Source organism: Diabrotica virgifera, chromosome 6 (assembly GCF_917563875.1).
Source record: "Diabrotica virgifera virgifera chromosome 6, PGI_DIABVI_V3a".
NCBI classification, from domain to species: Eukaryota; Metazoa; Arthropoda; class Insecta; order Coleoptera; family Chrysomelidae; genus Diabrotica; species Diabrotica virgifera.
Genome location: NC_065448.1, coordinates 77,838,642 through 77,858,992, shown reverse-complemented (window position 1 = coordinate 77,858,992; position 20,351 = coordinate 77,838,642). Strand labels below are relative to the sequence as shown.

The window sequence follows — 20,351 nt, the reverse complement described above, 5'->3', positions numbered from 1 at the left end:
GTTTGTTAACTTGTAAAAGGATTACTACAGGAGCAACGTTGCCAATTTTGGTCAGGTTGTTAGAAGACCCGCAGTCGCAAGGCTACAACTAACATTGCCAAGGAGGTAAAGCTACCTGAGGAAATGAAAAGCCATAACATTATTAAATAAAATGATGTTGGATAATCGAGTACAAATATAAAAATAAATAAGCAAAATCATTGGCTAATACTCGTAAAGTGAATGTGAGTTTAGTTGGAAATATATAAAATGATGAAGGGTCATCATTCCATACATTTCTGTGCAACTATATACACCGGTGTTTCGGCCTATTTGGGCTTCGTCAGTATAGTGTAGCAAGTTAAAAAAGTTGTTTGTTAACTTGTAAAAGGATTACTACAGGAGTTTATAAAAAGTTTAATAAAAAGATTACTACGAAGCCCAAATAGGCCGAAACACCGGTGTATATAGTTGCACAGAAATGTATGGAATGATGACCCTTCATCATTTTATATATTTCCAACTAAATTCACATTCACTTTACGAGTATTAGCCAATGATTTTGCTTATTTATTTTTATATATATATATATATATACATATATATATATATATATATATATATATATATATATATATATATATATATATATATATATATATATATATATATATATATACAGTATGTCCCTGTAAGTTGTATCCATATGGAAAACTTTTTTATTATTAATTTTACGAAAAAAAGTTATTCTTCATAAAAAGCTCTGCATGGTCCAAAACCTAAGATTTAACCATCAAATATCAAATTTTTTAAATATTAGGTATACGAGGTATGTCAAAAATTTGAATTTCACTCAAGAGTAAAGTAGCTTTATTTTTCATAATATAGAAAATTGCTATTATGAAAAGTTGTTTGAAACTAAAAACTATATTCTAGTATGCAATTATATCCTTCTAATTGAATTTTTTTTTATTATGGATAATTATGGATATAGTGCAGTCACTGAAGGTTTTCACCCCCGATTTCGTTGAACCTCCATCGATTTTCATGAAAATTGGTGAGTAATTAGAGGATACCTCAAAGAACAAAGGTGACATGATGCCAACTTGCGCTTTTACCCTGGGGGTGGATGCCACCCCTTCTCGGGGGTGAAAATTATTTTATTAAAAATAATACCATAAGTCCATAGAGGGATAAATTATAAGCAAAATTTGTTATATAAAGTTATTAAAATAAATCAACACTTTTTGAGTCATTAAAGACCAAAGATTTTATTTTTTTCGTAAAAAAATGCATGTTTTAAATCGGTTTTTCACGTATAAATCAAAAACTATAAGCTTTTACAAAAATGTTATTATTACTGAAATTGAAGATAATAAAAAGTTCAATACATTCTTCACATAAAGAACTAAACTAATGTTAGTTCAAAGTGAGGTTATTGGAATTGAATGTGTATTTTTTTCGACGAGTACTCAAATCTAAGTATTCAAGCTCAAATAACGGGAAAACGATGCAATGTATAAAATATTCCTGCTAAACATTTGTCCAAGTACTTCAGAATACCTATCAAATGAGCTTCAGAACAAGGTAATAGCGTCAAAATTAAGCAAGTTATAATGAAAATAAAAGACCCGTTTCGAATTTTTTAGAAAAAAGTGAAAAATAAAACATACGCCATTTCCACAAAAATTAAAATTTATAGTAATCCTTACAAGAACTTCTTTATATTAGCATTAGTAATGTGTTCGATAATTTTGACCGGTTGAGAATGCATATTTTTGAAAAAAGATGTAATTTAAAGAAATCATAATTTTTAAAATTATTGTAATTCTCATATTCTTTTGATAATAGTTCCAAAAATACTCAATATACGTAAAAACTTATGTATAAACAAATTTTAGTTTTTTCTGTACCAAATATTTTACCTGTTTTATTATTTCTATAGGGTAAAAAATAACCGAGATAGAAACGTTTAAATCTTAAATTTTGCTGTGGGAACCATGCAACCGGGGTCATTTAACCTTTTATTTTTTAGAAAAGTAAGGGGTTTAGAAGATTAGGTTTAACGCGCTTAAATAGCACTTAGAATTAACTTTCAAACAGTTTTTAGATAAACCTGATATCGTAAACACGAACGGAGCTATTAAAAAAAAACAATAAAATTTTTTGGAAACATTTTTAAAAGATAAATTTTGAAAAAATTTGGAGCATAAATTTTAACGCAATCAACATGTTAGGGGGCTCATTTGATAGATATTTTTAAGTACTTTGACAAATGTTTAATAAGTTTATGTTATAAAATGCATCAATTTCCCGTTATTTCAGCTTGAATACTTATAGTTTTTTAATCGCCGAAAAAAATATGCATTCAATTACCTATAACTCACTTTTAGTTAACATTAAAAGGTTTTTCTAGTAAGGGATTTATTTCATTTTTTATTAGCTTCAATTTTGATAATAATAACTTTTTTGTAAAAACTTACACTTTTTGAGTTATTGATGAAAAATTATTTAAAAACATGCATTTTTCTTAAGAAAAATTAAAATCTTTGATCTTTAATAACTCAAAAAGTTTTGATTTATTTTAATAACTTTATATAACAAATGTTACTTGAAATTTGTCCCTCTATCGAGTTATGGGGTTATTTTTAATAAAATAATGTTCACCCCCGAGAAGGGGTGGCACCCACCCCCAAGGTAAAAGCGCAAGTTGGCACCATGTCACCTTTGTTACTTGAGATATTCTCTAACCACTCACCAATTTTCATGCAAATCGATGGAGGTTCAACGAAATCGGAGGTAATAGCTCATATCGACCTTCAGTGACTCCACTCATAACTAACATTGTTTTCAGTTATTTCAATTCTGATAACTCTTTTATTATTAATTTTACCGAAAAAAGTGATTCTTAATAAAAAGTTTTGCATGGTCTAAAACCTAAAATACCGACCACTAATTTTGTGTCAAATTTTGTCAATTTTATACGAGGTATGTTAAAAAATATGAATTTCGCTCAAGAGTAAAATACGTTTATTTTTCACAATATCGAAAATTGTTATTATGAAAAGTTATTTGGAATTAAAAACTATGTTTCAGTATGTAATTACAACCTTCTAATTGAAATATTCTGAACTATAAAGGTACTTTACTTTTGATCTAAAGTACCCCGCACAAACCTTATGGAAATTAGGTCCCAGTGGATTTCGTTTATACTTTGGGAAAATACTCTTTGAAGCATCCTAATAAAAAGTTCTCATGGGCACAACTCAATCGTATGAAGGATTTTCAAGATATAGAGGCACAAACTCGGAAAATTATAAGATTTTCTGGGTATTCCAATTCCCCGAGTTACTGGTTATCCTTGCAACATGTAGAAGTTTGGATCAAGGAAAAGTACTAGTAGTCTATGATTTTTTCCTGGCTATCCAATGGCGGCCTTTACATTGACCTTGACCTTCAGCGGACGTCATCTTCTAGAGTTTCGAGGGTTTTCGGCATTAAATTGATATAAACAGATTACTCATGGGTTTTTGGGATTGCTAAACATGAACAGGGCTGCTTTATCCATTAGGCAATATAGACAGCTGCCTAGGGCGGCAAATTGTGAGAGGGCGGCACAGGGGCGTCATTTGAAATTTTGATTGGGGGGGGGGCAAGCATTATATAATATACAATATATTATATATGATGTAATGATGAAAACTGAAAGCATTTTTTGTAAATTTCAGTCATTTTCAGTTTCGGGGGGGGGGGGGGCAACTGCCTCCCCTAACTCTACCAAATGACGCCCCTGGGGCGGCAAAAATACTGTACAAAAATATTTGTATTTAAAAATTAAAATCGAATAACAAATATGTATATTCATCATTCATCCATCAATGAAATAGAAGTGGGCATTCCTTTCTAAATAAAAAAAATGGCATTCATATCAAAAATAAAACAAACAGCATTTTGTTATCTTAAACCTAACACTATTCATCCAAAAAGAACGGAAGTCATAAATTTAGTGATTATTGGGCCGCCAGAAGCTCGGCAAAGACGGTGAATTGACTAAAAACATCAATATTGCACATATTGCAGAAACTAAAGATTACAGTAGGAAATCGAGTTAGAGTTGGGATTTTCAAACTGTATTATTAGTCCAGGAACCGAAGCTTTTCACCTCGCAATTTTTACAGAATGGATCGATTTGCTTGAAAATTTGAGAATAAGTAGAGGATAGTCCAAGAATCAAAATCTATATGATGCCGAAAGGCGCTTTTACCATGGGGGTGGTAGCCACCCCATCTCGGGGGTGGAAATTTTTTATTATATTTTTACTGCAATAGTTGATAAAAACATTCATTATAAGCAAAAAATATTTTATACATTTTTTTGATAAAATTAATAGTTTTCGATTTATTCGCTATCGAACGTGTTAGTTTTATATCGAAAAAATCAAAGTTTTTTGATATTATACTCATTTACAATTCTCTCAATTTTTGCCGTAGAAAAAATTTTTTCAAACCAAGTTCTTGGGAATTAAATAACCTACAATTTTATATTTTAACATTTTTTCGTATCTCTGATGCTAATCTTTCTATTCTGAAGAAAATAGCATTTTTTACCAAACTAAGTAAAGAAAGTAAAGTAAGTAAAAAGTAAAGAAGATCAAATAAGGTCAATGACTAATTTTAATTAGAGTTGTGAACAGGGGGAAGTTTCCGATCACTTTTTCGCTGAAAGAAATAGGGACTGATTTTCTTTTCATTATAAGTCTCTTAATTTTTGAGGTAGAGACTATTTTATTTATTGCTGGAGATAGATATTTTTAATTACTTTAAATTAGTTTGAACAAGTTATCCTCTAAAAATGCATAGTTTTCCCGTCTTTTGACTTTGAAACTACAATATTTAGCATTTGACGAAGAAGAGCTAACATATAATAAAGTATAGCTAGATTACTATTGGTCTTAAACAAAATTAAAAACAAGGTTTTGTTTATTATTTCAAAAGGTACATTTTTGTTAAGCAAAGTTGTTTTGATAAACGAAAACTTTTTGAGTTATTAGCAGAAAACTGATTAAAGACATTGATTTTTTCGATATAAAACTAACACTTTCGATAGCGAATAACAAGAAAACTATTAATTTTATCAAAAAAATGTATAGAATGTTTTTGCCTTAAGATGAATGTTTTTACCAACTTTTGCGGTCAAAATAAAATAAAAAATTTCCACCCCCGAGATGGGGTGGCAACCACCCCCATGGTAAAAGCGCCTTTCGGCATGATATAGATTTTGATCCTTGGACTATCTACTACTTATTTTCAAATTTTCAAGTAAATCGATCCATTCTGTAAAAATTGCGAGGTTTTGTCCTAGTTTAAGCTTCATTACTTGGACTATATTACAAGTACATAACATTACATTCGTGTTGTCGCACTGATATAATACTCCAGCCAGGAAAATAGGCAAGAAATAGACCATGTTCGGGACAATGAAATATCAAGGTAGCTGACTTCTTTAGTTATTGTTAACTTGACCTATAGGATGAAAACCTACATGTTTCCTGCCTAGAGTTCGTGTTTTTTAGTTATTAACAATTTAGTGCAATCAAAGCGATTTTTTTCATTTTTTGCACTCAATTAAAAAGCTAAATAGTTGACATAAAATTACAAAATTTATTTTTTTAGAACATTGAAAAACCTTCAAAATGACGATTTTTGAAAGTCAAAAAGTTAATTTGTTGCTTCGTAAACTGCAAAATAACTGAAAATCGTTATTTATTAATAACTTTTACTAAAACTAACTTAGAACTGTAGTGTTTCACTTTACTCAAAGTTGGGTATTGGGGTACATAACAAACTCCCAAAATTTGAGACCGATCCATTAATTACTTTAAAAGTTAGGTTTTCTATCTGTTTATCCCAGATACCTTTGTTTTGCAATAACAAATGACAGAAAATGATGAAGATAGGACAATTCTGCGTATACCAAATGAAAGTAGAAAAGTGATACTATCAAAATGTATTAAGAAAAGATAAAAAATTATCTAATATAGTAAAAAATATTAGTTTATAAACATTTACAATAACATTAAAAATTTTGTCCGTAGAAAACATCTTCTTAGATAGGTATTCGGAAAGATGATATTTTACTCGAATTTTTAAAAATGTAGTTCAAATGATGACTAGTCATAGTAATTGAAGGGGGAGCGTCTGCGTTGATTGCACTAAATTGTTAATAATTAAAAACGAACTCGAACTCTACGCAGGAAACATGTAGGTTTTCATCCTATAGGTCAACAATTAAAATACTTGTCAGCTACCTGGCGGGAGCCGAAAAATGCACGAGTTCAAAAACTAAAAAGCAACTTGAAACTGCTACCATTTTCTATATCTTGAGATCTACTCAATGGATTTTGATATTTCTTCTTTCAATTTGTATGTACTTTTGTGTACATTACAAATATGCAATTTGTCTACTAGACAATTATTAATTAATAAACAGTCTAATTTTTTTAAACAATTTTTGAAAAAATAATATTTTCTCAAAAATCCATTTCTGGTAATGATACTATCATTACTAATCATAGAAAAAGTTAAGGTATATTTTAATGAATAAATTTAATAAATTATGTTCAATAAATGATTATTTAATAAAAATAATTTATTTATTAAAATATAGTTTAACTTTTTCTATGATCATTAATGGTATGATTAAGAAAATAGATATTTGGAAAAAAATAATTTTTTCAAGGAATGTTTAAACAAAGTAAACCCTTTATTAATTAATACATTAATAATAAAATTGCATATTTATGTAATCTATGTAGAAATTACATACAAATTAAATTGTTAATAATTAAAAAACGGTGGTGAACTCTAGACAGGACAAGGGTAGGTTTTTTTCCTATAGGGCTACAATAACTAAAAAAGTAGTCAGTTACCTATAGTCGGTTCGCTAAACTGACACAACTGGCTAGTTATTTTAGTACGTATTTTTTTTGGCCAATTTTGCCAAAATTGGCAAAATTACTAACTATTGAGTAATTATTAACTATTTAGTAATTATTTTTTGCCAATTTTACTAAATTGGCAAAGTTAGGTACAAAAATCACTAGCTAGTTGTGTCCGAGTTTAGCGAACGGACTATACCTGAGGGCCGGTTGTTCGAACGCTAATCAACAGTGATCGCTATCAAATATTTAATTACTGTCACCAACTGTCAATGTCAACTTTGATTGGGTTGCTGAAAACATAATTGATTATAATTATGAGATTATTTAATCAATTAACATAACAATTATTAACATAATTGATTAACTAATTTCATAATTCTAATCCATAATTATGTTTTCAGCAACCCAAACAAAGTTGACATTGACAGTTGGTGACAGTAATTAAATATTTAATAATGATCATTTTTGATTAGCTTTTGAACAACCGGCCCTGAATATTTCATTTATTATGAAAATGATGTAACAGTGTGAAACAGCTTCAGTGAAATAACAGTTAAAAAATAACGGCTACTGTTATCGCAACACATTCCTCTCCTATATTTATACTAAAGTCATTTTACCCTATAACGGCCGATATGTAATTAAGATATGATCAGTGGACCTCAAACAGTGGGGCGCTAATATTTAATTCCGATTGCTTGAAAAGTAAAAATATTTAATTTCCTGTATTTTATGTTCGGTGATAATATTGGATTTTACTGTATCAAAATAAAATGATTATAATATGTATGTATATACAGGGCGTGTTAAAAAAAGTGGGGAGAAATATTTCGATTACTCGAAATTATTTGTCGACATCAAATGTTCATGAAGGTCTCTATAAGTCTCTATTTTGCGAAGAGTGAAAATTATACGAATGGTTTTGCATGCAGTAAAATTGGTACTTGCCAAGTTGCTGGTATGTCCAAATTTGAATAAAATACATCCAAGACTTTAGTTTCTACAGACACTGTATTAAATATAACCTTGAAACAAATTGGCACTAAATCACTTCCGAGTTTTCAACAAAACAAAAGGTTTAAACATGTGTAGTCCAGTAATTAATACCAAAACTATTGAGAGTACGCAGTCCAGTAATTAGACCGAAGGTACTTTATCGTTTAACTAAAACACACCGCAAAGTCCGAATTGAATTCCTGAAACACTTCTTTTTAGCAAACGATATTTTTATTTCACCACCAAGCATTTTACAGGTTTGAGGAAGGGTGTTAGAGTACACTGAACTGTGAGAACAAACCTTTGAAATGTTGTGTTGGCAGCAGTGAGTGACAAGCTTCTGTCCTTTGTAAGAACTGTCATGTCATATAGTAATATTGTCAAAATAAATGCATGGCGTCTTTTTATAATAGTAATATGTAACATTACGCTTGATGTAAAATAAAGAATATTTTTAATACATTTCTAATTTAAGGGACCGTTCAAGTATTACGTAACGCAGGTTGGGGGGGGGGTCAAAAATCTTCAAAAATTGCGTTACGTAGGGGGGAGGGGGGATCAAAAATCGCCTTACGTAATACTTGAACGCTCCCTAAATAAAAAATTCTGCTTGCATTTTTTTTTCGCAAAAATGGTACATTTTTGAAGGGCGGCTACTAGAGAATTGCCTAGGGCGGCAATTGACCTAAACGCGGCCCTGGTCAGCATAGACACAGGAGCACCTGGTGCCTAAGACAGGTTATCTTCTGGAGTTAAAAACCTAAGAGTAATCCATTTGATTCCTCCGAAACTCCAGAAGATAACCTGTCTTATGCAATAGGTGCTCTGGCCACCACGTCCTCCGGAGTTCAATTCTGATAGCGTGTGTGTGTTTATGTTTTATTGGCACTGGTTTAAGCAACCAACTGGCCAGTCAATGTGTTTTGAATTCTCTCTTTTACAAAATATATGCTTAGTATCTAAATTTAAAACTATTAGTACTACTGTTTTTTTTTACTCTGTTTTTTTTATTATTTTTTTTATTATATTTTTTAACATTTTTTTTATTACATTTTTTATTTTTTTTTTATTTTTTTTTTATTTTTTTTTTAGTTTTTTTTTTTTAGTTTTTTTTTTTTTTTTGTATATTTTTTTATCGCGCTAAGACCTAAACCCGATTCAACCTCGCGGAGGTTTAGATCTTAGTAACTTTTTATTTTATTTAATTATTTTTTTTTTTTTATTTTTTTTTCTTTTTTTCTCAGAGCTTTAATTTTAAACAATTAACATGGTTGTACAAAATTTTATAAACATCTAGATTGTTTGATTGTAAAAGGTATATAAGATTAAAAGGAAATTGTACATTAATTTGAACTAGATTGGCAAAAAAGTTTGATATTTCAATAAAATGTAAAGGACATTCTAATAGCATATGTTGTAGATCAGCTAGCTCTCCACATAAACATTCATCATTATCTACAAGTCCTATTTCTCTTTTGTAGACTGGAGTCAGACAGTGATTACTTCTTATTCGACAAATAGTTTTGATAAAGCCTTTGTTGGAAACTTGATTAAACCATGTCTTGATGGGAAGTGTAGGCTGGATTTTTTTGTAATAATTTCCTTTGTCTGAATTATTGTATTGTTCCTGCCATTTCGTCCGTTTGATAGATCTCATAATAGAAATTATGTCTCCCATAGGAAGTTGATAAGTATGCAGAGTGGATTCCTTCGTTGTTGCTTTTTTAGCCAGATCATCTACTATTTCGTTGTTTTTTATACCAATGTGTGCTTTTATCCAACACAATATTATATTTTTGCCCGATTTCAAAGCTTCACTGTTCATTGCTATGATGTCACTGATGATATAATTTTCTGCAAAATTATGTACATTGTATTTCAATGTCTTTACAATGCTTTGGCAGTCTGTAAATATAACATAATTGAGTTCTTTTTGATTAATACATATTTTGTATGCTTCTTTGATTGCAATGAGTTCAGCTGTGAAAATTGTCATTTTATCAGGTAATCTGTTGTTTATTTTTATACTTTTTTGTGGGTAATATATAGCATATCCAACTTTTCCTTCCATTTTTGAACCATCCGTATATAATTTCTGATAACTCCCCCAGTTTTTTTGTACACACTGAAGGTGGTCTATTTTAGTAAGGAAGTCTGTCGCACGAATATTACTTAAATGACAGTTAACTGGAGATAAATAATCTTCATAATTTAGCTTTCGAGACGAGCTTTGTTCAATTTGGTGTATGTCGCCAATGGAATTAGAAACGTTGAGGAAGCTTTCCACAACTAAAAGCAGTTTCTTTTTTTCCCAGTAATAATGAGTTAGGTATGAGGTGGTTAAATGAACAATTTTATTTAATAGCAGTTTATCGTTAACCGCTGTTTTAACTATAAATTTCTCACTTAGGTATTCCCTGCGTAATGAAAGTGGAGGTTCATTAAGCTCACATTCCATGACCAATATAGGTGTGCTACGAAGATAACCAGTGCATAACCTAAGTGCCTTATTTTTGATCCTCTCGATTTTTTGGAGTACAGAGTTTGATGCTGAGCCATAAAAAATAGATCCATAGTCTAAGATTGATCTTATCAAATTTCTGTATAGTAATATTGATATGTTTGGATCAGCTCCCCAGTTACTGACACTTACAGTCTTCATGATATTCATTGCATTTTCCATTCTTCGTAATATGTAATTTGTGTGTTCTTTCCAATTTAATTTGGAGTCTAAAAATACGCCAAGAAATTTTATTGAAGTTTTATAAGGAATACTAGTATTATCAAATGGTAGATGGCTTTGAGGAACATATCGTTTTTTAGTGAAGGTAACAATGGTTGATTTACTCTCTGATATTGTTAAGTTATTATCGGTAGCCCATTTTTTTATAATATTCAATGTCGATTTAAGGTAGTTATTACATCTATCTATTGACTTATTTTCTGCATATATCGCAACATCATCAGCGTACTGTAGGATTTTTATGTGTTGAGGAAGTTTAGTTTCTAAGTCAGCAGTATACAGTATATATAATATAGGACTTAGGATGCTACCCTGAGGTAGTCCCAAAGATGTGTATCGGGAGTTAGATTGATCTCCATTTAATCTAACGTGAACTGCTCGATTAATGTATAAGTTAATGATGTTCCATGTTACTATCTCGGGTATTCCTATTTCCAACATTTTCGCGTATAGTATGTGAAGATTAACGTTGTCGTAAGCCCCTTTTATATCTAAGAACAAAGCACTAACTGCTTTCTTATAAGTAAAGGAACTATAAATGTCTATTAAAAAGTGGCAGAGGCTATCTTGTGTGGATTTACCTTTTCTAAAACCAAACTGACTTCTTGGTAATAGGTCGTTCTTTTCTAGCCAAAATTCCAGACGGTTTTTAATAAGTCTCTCATATGTTTTTAGTATACAGGAAGCCAGACCGATTGGACGGTAAGAATCCCAATTCTTTGATGATTTTCCTGGTTTTAAAACCGGGATAATAGTGTAAACGTGCCAATCGTCAGGAATCTTTATGCGGCGCATCCAAATTTCATTATATATATTTAGTAGTGCAGCCTTACCAATTCTTGAAAGATTTGATAGCATCGAGTAATGGATATTATCGGCACCTGGTGCTGAATTTGAGTTTTTCTTCAACGCAAAGTTTAGTTCAGTGGCAGAAAATGGTTTGACTAGGAAACGGATTGGTTCTGGATAGTCGTACAGAGCATTTAGTTGTAAATCAGGAATTACTAATTCTGCAGACGGCGGTGTGATATTTTGATGGAACTCTTCTATCCACGAAGCTTCCGACAGAATAACAGGGACTTTGTTCTTTGTTTTTCTATTTTTTATTCGGTTAACTTTTGACCATACATCTTTAATAGGGACTGACCTATTTAGGGATCCGACATAATCTCTCCAGCTATTTCTTTTAGTTTGTTTAGTGATCTTCTTGACATGTGCATCATCTTTTTTATACTTAAGTAGGTTTTCATGGTTTGGATTTTCTTTGAATATACAAAAACTTTCCTGTCTTCTTCTGACTGCTTCTTCACATTCTAAATCCCACCAGTATTTTCCTCTGGAAGTCGGTTTTTTTATTTTAAATTTGGGGATGCAGTAGGATGCAGTTGTATTTATATTGTGCAAAATTTGTTCATAAGAATTTATATCTTTAAATTGAGAGAATACATCTTCCGAATACTGTTCATATAATTTCCAGTCGACATTCTTTAAATTCCACTTTTGTGAATATGGATTATATGTATGAGTTGGTTGATCCTCTAACTCTACTCTTATAGGTGTATGGTCTGAACCAAATAGGTCTTGAAGTGTTTTCCAAGTGATCAGGTGGTTTAAGTCAGGAGTACAAATGGTCAGGTCTATTGCCGATTTCGAGAAGTTCCTAAAGAAAGTAGGAGAGCCATCATTTTTGAATATTAAATTATTATCGTCTATACAGTCCATCAAGATTTTACCTTTCATATCTGTTTGGTTGTCTAGGCCCCAGGCAATGTGGTGAGCATTAAGGTCACCTCCTATTATAAATGGTCTTTCTATAGATGTTATGAAATTGTTCCATTGTTGTAACAATAACTTGGTTCCTGGGGGAACATACATAGATATAAATGTGACAGTATATGACTTAAACTTTATTTTTATTGCTACTTTATTGACGTTTATTAAATCTACTTTCATGGTGACTTCCTCGTAATATAGGTTTGAATTTATTAAAATTGCTGAGCCACCGCCAACAGTTACTGAAAAGCGGTCGTCTCTGACAATATTGTACCCGTGAAAGTTATAATACTTTTCTGGTTTAAATCTAGTTTCTGATAATAATGCGATATCAACTTTCTGGTCTTCTAATAGGTGGATAAGGTTTTCTCTATTAGAGTTAGCCGATCTACAATTCCATTGACAAATTACCAATCTATTCATTATTATATAAGAGAGAACTTAAAACTGATTGAATTGAATTTACTAGAACTGATTTTTCTGGAATTTCAAAATTTTTGTGATTTATATTAGAGATAATACTTGTAATTATATTTGATATTAATTCTGTTAATTCTTTTGATGGTTCATGTATTTTAGATCCTTGTTCTGGATTAAATGTAGATTGATACGAAGAAGAGGTGATAATACCACCAGGTCTGTTGGACATGGGGTTTAACTTTATTATTTTTTGATGTTCCATTGTTACTTGGTCTGGTGAGGAAGAGATAGGTCGTTTGTATTTTGGTGGTTTTATTATTGTATATCTATTTGAAACTGAAGGTAGAGCGAACTGATTGGAAGATGTTTGAGACGTGGACAATTGAGTAAAGGAATATGAAGAGGATGGTGCATTCATATTTGGAGTTTGATGAGAATTTATTGAGGAATTATTGGCTGCTATAGATGCATAAGTTATCTTAGGAAAGAGTTTAATTGTTTCCTTAAAAGATAAGCTGTTTTCAGACATATAATGTTTTATTTTCTTTTGGCGATCAAATTCTGGGCATATCTCCCATTCATTAGTGAAGTGTTCACCTTCACAGGATAGACATTTTTTGTTAAACGATGATAAAGAACAAGAATCGGAAAGGTGAGATTCATGACACTTAAAACAGCGAGGATTACTTTTACACTGCTTACTCATGTGCCCATACCTATAGCAGTGGTAACAGATAATTACCTTTTGCTGGTATTTTTCAACAGTGTGTAAGACATGATTAATTACTACATACTTTGGTATATTCTGGCATTTAAAAGACACAATAACTGATTTTGTTGGATTAAATATTACTTTGTCATCTGCTACTATTTTTCTTGTTATTCGTTTCACATACTCAACCGAGAATTTGCAATGGTGATCAAATTCCTTTATTCTATTTTTAAGATATTCTTCCGATATATCTGAATCTATATCCCTTACTACACCTAGTTTAAACAATTGAAATTTTGGAATGTATGCGGTCAGATTTTTTTGAATAAGGAATTTGGAAGTAACTAAAGCATTTGCGCTACTATAATTTTTAAATGAGACCCTAACTCGGTTGCGTCCGATTGAGTCAATTTTTTTTATATAATTGTCAATTTCTGGATGTAACGTAAATAGGATCTCGCCTATTTTAACAGCGTTTAATTTTCCTGTAAAATTTAAACTGGAGTTTTCAATGAAAATGTAAAAAGGTCCTAAATCAATTTTTTCGTATAAATAAACAGGCCTGGTTTTTTCTGGTTGATCTGAGTTTACTAAAGTATTTTGTTTTTCATTAATATTGTTAAGATTAATACTACTACTTATCTTATTTTGAGGCTGGTTGGGTAGAAATCCATTTAAATCTTGTAAATCACAGCTACTATCCATCGAATTCTCAATATCAGGCGGTTCGCCTCCACTAGATGACTCCATAGAGGAGTTTTCAAGTAACGTTTAACTTATGAACACTTTCAAAATGTAAACTAAATAAGGAAAAGTTTAACAAAACTAAACAAACTAAATTAGAACGGTATAAATCAAATAATCCGCCAAAAATTAATATTTTTCGGAGAGATTTCCAAATTTAAATTAACTTTGACAATTATTTTGACGTATGTGAAATTCTGATAGCATATTCGTGTTTAGCGATCCCAAAAACCCATGAGTAATCTGTTTATATCAATTTAATGCCGAAACCCTCGAAACTCTAGAAGATGACGTCCGCTGAAGGTCAAGGTCAAAGTAAAGGTCGCTATTGGATAGCCAGGAAAAACTCATAGACTTATAGTACTTTTCCTTGATCCAAACTTCTACATTTTGCACGGATAACCAGTAACTCAGGAAATTGGAATACCCAGTAAATCTTATAATTTTCCGAGTTTGTGCCTCTATATCTTGAAAATCCTTCATACGATTGAGTTGTGCTCATGAGAACTTTTTATCAGGATGCTTCAAAGAGTATTTTCCCAAAGTATGAACGAAATCCACTGGGAACTAATTTCCATAAGGTTTGTGCGGGGTACATTTATCTTTTTTGACATACCTCGTATAAAATTGATAAAATTTGATATAAGATGGCTGTATCTTAGGTTTTAGACCATCCAGAACTTTTTATTGAGAAACACTTTTTTTCGTAAAATTAATAATAAAAGAGTTATCAGAATTGAAATAACTGAAAATATTGTTAGTTACCTATCCATAATATTTCAAAAAAAATTTTTCAATTAGAAGGATGTAATTGCATATTAGAATATAGTTTTTAATTCCAAACAACTTTTCATAATAGCAATTTTCAATATTGTGAAAAATAAAGCTACTTTATTCTTGAGTGAAATTCAACTTAGAATTTAGAGATCCTTAAACCTCTCGAGGGTGAAACAGCTGGAATAAAGGTGAACGAAGTTCCCATTAACAACATTATAGATATGCCGATGACAATGTCATCTTAGCCGAAAATATTGAAGATCTTCAGAGACCGGTAAACAGAATAGCGATGTATAGCCAAGAATACGGTCTAACAATGATTACCTATCAAGAAGACAAAATTTTTGAGAATATCTAAAACACAAAGAAATAACGAGAATCTCCTCATAAACGGAACCAATGTCGAACGAGTAGACCAATATGCATATCTCGGAACAATGATCAACTCCACAAATGATTACTTCCAGGAGATTAAAATTAGAATAGAAAAGGCTAGAGCGAATTTTAACAAAATGAGAATAATGCTCTGCACAAGAGATCTAAAGTTAGAGCTAAGAGTATTTAAGATTGGCTAGGTGCTACGTTTTCTCGACTTGGAAGCTTGGACCTTGAACGCGGTATCAATGAAAAAACTGGGATCATTCGAGTTGTGGGTGTATAGAAGAATTCTAAAAATATCATGGACAGAACACGTCACAAAGGGGTTCTGAGAAAGATGAATAAAGAAATGGAAGTCTTATTCTTCTTCTTTAAGTGCCTCATTCATACATATTTGCGATTATGATAACACTAACGCCCTTCTTCTTTAAGTGCCGTCTACTAATCGGGGGTTGGATATCATCATCACTATCATTACCCTATCTACCGCTGCTCTGAAGTTCTATAGAACTGCATTTAAACCAGTCCCTTACAGTGGCCTCTCGTGACCTCATTAAACGGGTAGGCGACACATATTTATGTATACCTTAAGATATTATATTCCTGTGTGCATCTCAGTTGAAGGCATAATTACCCATGCAAAATAAGTGCGTGTATCTTACTTATGTGTCGGTACAATGAAATGTCTTTAAAAACATTTACAATTTTTACAAATTAATACATTTAAGGAGCAGGTTATCATTTCGAAGGCACCATATTATCGGAAAAAATGTTTTGTATGTTTCAGAAAATCTTTTAGTTACTTCATTCTCGTTAAAATATGGCAAAATTTTAATATTATTTAAAGTATAAAATTGTTCACCTTCGTAAATGTAGTAGATAGTATAATTAATTTTTGTTTATAAAATAATCTAGAATATTGTGTTAATAAACTATTTATCAAATTATGTGGAAAACTTTTTGGACAATTTTGAAATTGTGAAGACTTTGCAAGGCCAAAAAATGTAAATCTTTTAAATCTCTAAAATGAGTTGTAAATTAATACATATTATCTTTAATTTCAAAATATTTATTTTGTAGTCCTGTCCTCATTGGATGACTCTTTCATTGTTTTAGTTAGGTGTTTAGGTTTAAGTTAAATTTCGATACCTTTGTTTCAGGCACAGAAAATAAATTAAAGCCTGTTCGTTATGAAGTTCTTTTATTGTTCTCAAAGCTATATCTATTTCTTTTTGACACAAATTTACATCTAAACATTTCAGTTGTAGAATAATACAGTAGAACCCCGATTATCCCTGTGCGGATTATCCGGGCTGTGGATTATCCGTGCTATGATTTTCTATTACTTAAATTGCATTTTTGAGATTTTATCAAAATAGCGTCACTGTAAATCACTCGACGGAAACTCTATACGCGGAAAGGGAGACTCATAATGAAAGATTTATTTTTTATGTTCTACTGTATGTCAGTTATATTAAATACATATTTCGTTATAAAGGCAAACTAAAAATTTTGTAAATATACTCGACCACCATTCATAGATTCTGCTCCCGAATTTTCTTCTTCAATAATTTGATTGAAAATAAAATTATGTAACTCATTCCGCTTAAAATTTTTGACTTTTGAAGTCCATCTAATACTTTCACAGTTTGTTGGGATACAGTCAAACCTGCCATATCCGGATCAATGTGGCGACAGACCGATCCGGATATCAAGACCACTACTTCTTTTACAGTCTCTGAAACGTTTTCTCCTTCATACATTCCAGTAATCAACGCCGTCAATAACTTTCGTCGATAGACACGTGTTATAGATTCAATAATACATTATTTCGCCATCTTTTAGTTCGTCTTTTAGTGCGTTGTCCAACAGCAGGACTGTCTTTCTCGGTAGATTTCGGTAGATCCGGACGGCGCAGAACCGTCCGGATATGGGGAGGTCCGGATATGGCAGGTTGTACTGTACTTTGATTTAGAATTGAATTCAGAATAAATAATGTTCGTTTCGCCGAATGATTAAAACAACCAGGAATTGATCTAACCGTTGCAAAAATATCCTACAATTTCTAATACATTTTGAGCTGTCTTGCACAACTAAATTTAATCCAAGGGCGCAACGATGTGTAAAAAAGCTTTTGGAGCATCTACTTTAATTTTTGATTGCAACCAATTTAAAGAGCCGGCCATTACAAAACATTGAGCAGTCAATTTATTTTTGTAATCATATGGTTCAAGAACGTTTGTAATTAAACTATACATACTCGCTAATCTAGATTCTAATATCAAAAAATATTTCTATTCACGAAGGCGAAGCGAGTGCACCGCCTTTTAAAGCGACTGATTTGCACTGCGAGTGCAGATTACTCCGTGGTCGTGAGTAAACATATGACAGAGAGACAGACATTCTATTCTAACGCTCGGTTTCATAATCAGTTAAAGTGGACTTTAAATTTTAAGTTGGTACCTTTATCAATGCAATTCATATGGGTAAATGTCAACTTTAAAGTGAACTTTAGTTAATGTTCACTTTAAGTTGATTATGAAACCGGGCGTAAGGCAGAGATTGCAAGCGCCTGACTATGTATACGAGGAATGCAGATGCAAAATAATTACAACTATGGAGAGAATATAAAAAATAGCTTTTTTTATTTTAAATAGGTATTATGTCGAAATTTATAAATCACAATTTTAAAATAAGTAATTTATTAAGAGGATCGGTACGTATTTTTGGCTGCAATGCTATTCAAATGGGGATTCATTTTTTTCGAATCCTGAGAAAACTAATAAGTATTTTTGAAAAATTTAAACGCAGAATGAAACATTACGTTATTAGCGAGGGCCGAAAGTCCCTGAGAACTTCTATAATGTTTATTTTAATAAGTTACAGGGGTGAAAAACTAAGAAAAAATTTAGTGTGATTTTTAATTTCAAATATATCATTCAAAATAAACTTTTTATTTATTCTAAGGGACTTTCGGCCCTCGGTAATAATTTAGTCTTTCATTCTGCGTTTAAATTTTTCAAAAATATTTATTGGTTTTTTCAGGATTCGAAAAAAATGAACACAATGCCGTGGTAATATTTTCCAAATCTATCTTTGTCTTACAACGCACTCAGCCGAATATAATATTGTCAGCATATATTGTCAGTCAGACACTGACAATCAGTGACAATTTTAAATATTTGACATTGCTTCGGGAATATGTTGAGTTATTGATTAAATATTATTGATATATATAGTGTATTTGATAAATAATTGATTTAAGACGTGAACTTAATAAAAAGTTATTTATTGTGTTTTATTTGTGGAAGATCCAAGCAGAGAATACATCAGGATAATATATTCTGTGATCCAAGTATTTTGTTGTTAAAGATGTTTAAAATTGTAAGCGTTCCATAACAATATATTATTATTAAATAATCACTTTAACACTTTTCCTCTTTTCTCGATTGAGTATTAGTCTTTGTTGTACTAATAAATTATTACAATCACTGAATACATAGTTAGTGAAAAAATTATCACATTTATTAACTGAATTAATAATTTGCAATTATAAAAATAACAGTTATCCAAGAACATTCAAAACCCATCTCTTTAAATTAATGACATTTTCAAGTAGAATGACATTTTAGTAATGTTTACATATCCATACCAGTGTGAATTTTACTACACGTAATTTGCCGTGTAAAGACAGAAAAAGTAGGGATACACGTAAAATATTTGCGAATTATGTACCCATAGCCTTAGTACTATTTATATAATAACTATTAATACATAATTTATTATTGTACATTTGAAGAGGTAACCGCCGCCTACCTTGCGTACCCCGACGAGCCGCCCCTGTGCGCGATCTTTTCCCGCCTTCGAGAGTGTCATTGCTGGTGGTCTTCTATGCTGTAGTTCTGACGGTATATCTGCAAGTTAACTTTAAAACCGTATCTTCTTATTTGCCACAATAACACCTTGATTATAAACCTAAAATGTTTTTATTGTGTTACTTGGGCAGTGTGCATTCTCAAATGTCTCTTCAAAGAACTTGATGCAGTTATATGCTTGAAACAAATGTCACACTTGTAAGGCGTGTCTCCAGTGTGCACTTTCATATGTCATTTTAAATTATATGACTGAGAAAACTGCTTGAAACAAATTTCACAATTGTAAGGTGTTTCTCCAGTGTGCACTCTCAAATGTACTTTTAAATTTCCTGCTTCACTAAATTGCTTAAAAACAAATTTCACACTTGTAAGGTTTGTCTCCAGTATGCACTATGAAATGATTTTCCAAGGTACATTTCTAAGAAAACTGCTTAAAACAAATCTCACACTTGTGAGGTTTTTTTCCAGTGTGTACTCTCATGTGTTTTCAAATCAGTCGATTGATTAAATCGCTTAAAACAAATTTCACATTTGTGTGCTTTTTCTCCAGTGTGCAATCTCAAATGTCTTTTAAAATGACATGCTCGAATAAATCCCTTAAAACAAATTTCACACTTACACTGAGAGAACAATTTCTTTTCTCCTAATATAAAACACTGATTTCTTTGAGCTATCTTTCTTAAAAGTTACCAAATCATATTAACTTAAACATACCGCTTCATATATAAAGAAACTAGTTTTTTAAACACAACTCAATAATTTCTTACAGATAATTTCTTCAATACTAAGAAATGCATTAATGGTTACATTTTAATTTTCTTATCCTAAAGTTTTTGTTTCTTAAATTGAAAACTACACATATTTTGCAGTATAAGAAATATATGTTAAGTTAATCCATATTTATATTTGTGAACAAGAAATTTTCTTGAAATCAAATAAATATTTTAGACCACAAGAAATAATTCTTCAGAAATACCCTCTGTAGTAACTGTTAGTTTGAAGGTACGTACATAG

At 31.0% G+C, this 20,351-nt stretch overlaps 1 protein-coding gene across 1 annotated transcript in view; it reads right to left on the bottom strand.

The window, feature by feature from the left end:
* Nucleotides 1-20,351, bottom strand: part of LOC126886450 (zinc finger protein 227-like) — a 284,346-nt gene that overhangs the window by 132,829 nt on the left and 131,166 nt on the right. The window lies entirely within an intron of this gene.